A 3,197-nucleotide genomic window follows, 5' to 3' on the forward strand; every position below is an offset into this window, starting at 1 on the left:
GATGAGAAATGTAAAAAGAGTGTTTTAAAACAGTCATTATAGAGACAACAAAAAAATCATCCTAAACAACAATACATTTTCTGTCCACTAAGAGAGTCTTTTACTCCATTGAATCACACTATTACAAATATACAACAACAAAAATACTGTGTCCTGCAGTTTACAACCCTTTTGATGAAAGGCAAAAGGCCTGATTCTAGTTGAAAACACTATAGAATATCGCTATAAATGCATGTGTAAGCAGATTTTTCACGTTCCATTTTCAGCAATGTGTAATCAAACCATAAGCTACATAATATCAGTCTAACACCGGCTGAGTGATATAAATTATTAAAACCGAAGTAAGCATTTTCATAACAGTAAGTATTACGGAAGATTAATCAAGATAGTAGCTCTTCGACCAAATTATCTGAGGCCTAAGTACAATATTCCTCTTGTAGCCGTCCTTATAATTGCAATAGACTTTGAAAACCAACAACTTTTTTCTGCATATACATGCATCACAGTCAAATTTTGACTAAACCATGTTGCCTTAAACACACGTTCTAGAAAGGCTTGCAGCGCTAAAAGCTTTGTGTCTGATTTCACTACAACAGGATACAGGGGGAGAACAGGAAGAAAGCGCACATGCATGCACACTCCAAAAAAAGCTGTGGGTAAAGTAAAAGAACATAGTTCTAGTGTTTGCCCTTAATCCAGCACAACAGAACAGAGAGTTCCTGCTTTCCTGCAACTCTTCTCTGCACTCCAGGCCTTCGAGGGGGAATAGTGTCCTATTTTAACTTCAGTCATTCAGTACTGACCTCCTCAAATGTAACAGCAAAAAAGTTTAGTCCAAACTCTAAGGTGTTTAAGAGATTAATTTAAAACTTTCTCTAAATTCAAATTAAGACACAAAGAAACCCCACATAACAAATTGTTTATGTGAACATTCATCCTGCAGAGTAAAACTAAGCCAGGCAGCTGCTTATCCTGTTCAGATTGTCCGATTAGAAAGCAGTGCACACAGGAAAGCGTAAACTGCCTGCAAACTGTACAATTATGCTTTTAAAAAGAGAAACACTACATACCAATGAAATATACTTTTAGAGCAATAAGTGTAATCATTTAGATTTGTTAGAGCTGAAAATTTCTTTAGCCCAATAACTTTATCTTTGATATTTGACAAGCATTGTGCCTCGTCCCAGGGTTGGTCAGCTGAGATGTATTTCATCCACCTTTCTAACTTCTAAAGTCAGTACAAGTTACTGACTTTTACCATAGACATTATTCCTCCCAGCTTTACACAGACACGTTGTTCTACACAGAATAAATTACTATTTATAATAATACTTATGCCTGTTTGTGCCTATGACAATAGCTTAGCCAATTTTTTTTGGAACTTCATAGAAAAAGCTAACAACCATGGTTATAAAAAAAAGCTACCCTCAGTGGAGAGAGCTTGCCATTCAGCTATATGGCATCTGCAATATTCAATTACACGGTGGTAAATACTGTTAAAATGATGAATTTTAAATAGCATCTGCAAATTCAGGATACAATCACTGCAGCAGACAGAAGTTTAAACCTGTAACACAACTCTTCAGTAAACTGTGTTCATATAACTTCCAAGTTTACTATGGCATCTTAGAAAGAGCAATATCTTTAATACTTCTTGCTTCAGAGCCAAACAGGATGCTACAACTCTTCCTCTCAAGACTGAAGTCCATCATGGAAGTTAATACATTTTTTCCTAATATCTATTCTAAAAACTCTTCCAGTTTGAAGCCATTCCCCCTTGTCCAATCACTACATGCCCTTGTAAAAAATCCTTCTACAGCCTTCTTGTAGGCACCCTTCAGATACTAGAAGGCTGCAATAAGGTCTCCCCAGTGCCTTCTCTTCTCCAGGCTGAACCACCCCAACTCTCTCAGCCTGTCCTCATAGAAGAGGTGCTCCAGCCCCCTGATTTTCGTGGCCCTCCTCTGGATCCACTCCAACAGGTCCATGTCCTTCTTATGCTGGGGGCTCCAGAGCTGGACACAGTACTCCAGGTGGGAACTCAGAGTGGAGAGAATCACCTCCCTCAACCTGCTGGCCATGCTTCTTTTGATGCGGCTCAGGATACAGCTGGCCTTCTGGGCTACAAGCACACATTGCCAGCTCACGTTGAGTTTCTCATGCACTGACATCCCCATAGTCGGGGCTGCTCTCAATCCATTCCCCACCCAGCCTGTATGGACCACATGCAGGACCTGGCACTTGGCCTTGTTGAAATTCATGAGGTTTGCACAGACCCAACTCTCAAGCCTGTCCAGGTCCCTCTGGATGGCATCCCTCCCCTCCCGCGCATCAACCGCTCCACACAGCTTGGTGCCATCAGCAAACTTGCTGAGGGTGCATGCAATCCTAACATCCATGTCACCAACAAAGATAACAGCCCTGGTCCCAGTACTGACCCCTGAGGAACACTACTTGTCACTGCTTGCCACTTGGACTTGGAGCTGCTGACCACAACTCTTGGAGTGCGACCATACAGCCAATTCCTTATCCACCGTGTAGTTCATTGGTCAAATCCATGTCTCTCCAATTTAGAGACCAAGATGTCATGCAGAATGGTGTCAAATGCTTTGCACAAGTCCAGGTGCTATCTGTTGATCTTCCCTTATCCACCAACAATTCTGTGAAAACACAGCAGACTTGAGCACCTGCACTTCTTCAATAACTACAGCTAAGCAAATGTCTTAAGTTGGCCTTGTTACTTAAGTAGAATCAAATTTTGTGCTCATAATGAGCTTCTGTAAGACCAAAGCAGTATGCCAGAAGACAGGAATGAACTCTTGTCAAGTGACACACTGAAAATGGTATATAAAATCAGTGTAAAATCAAATGAAGACAAGTTCATGCTTCTGAGAATGGCACGGTAAAGAACTCTTACATAGCATCCATACAGATTAGTACAGTATTATGAAAATAAGAAAACACACTGGCTTTGGTAGGAACTTTGTCAGGCTTCTAACACACAGCAACTAAATGTAACACGAGTTAACTTTAAGCTACAACATATTGACAGTTTCTATACAATCCTGAAATAGGCAAGTTACCAGAAAAATTATTAAGTATGAACTAATACAAAGTAGATCCACAGCAATTAATTTATCTGGGCATTAAACAAACCACCCCAAACTTGCTTTCAAAATTTCAGTTCAAATGCTTTT

Source organism: Charadrius vociferus, unplaced genomic scaffold (assembly GCF_000708025.1).
Source record: "Charadrius vociferus isolate BGI_N301 unplaced genomic scaffold, ASM70802v2 scaffold55, whole genome shotgun sequence".
NCBI classification, from domain to species: Eukaryota; Metazoa; Chordata; class Aves; order Charadriiformes; family Charadriidae; genus Charadrius; species Charadrius vociferus.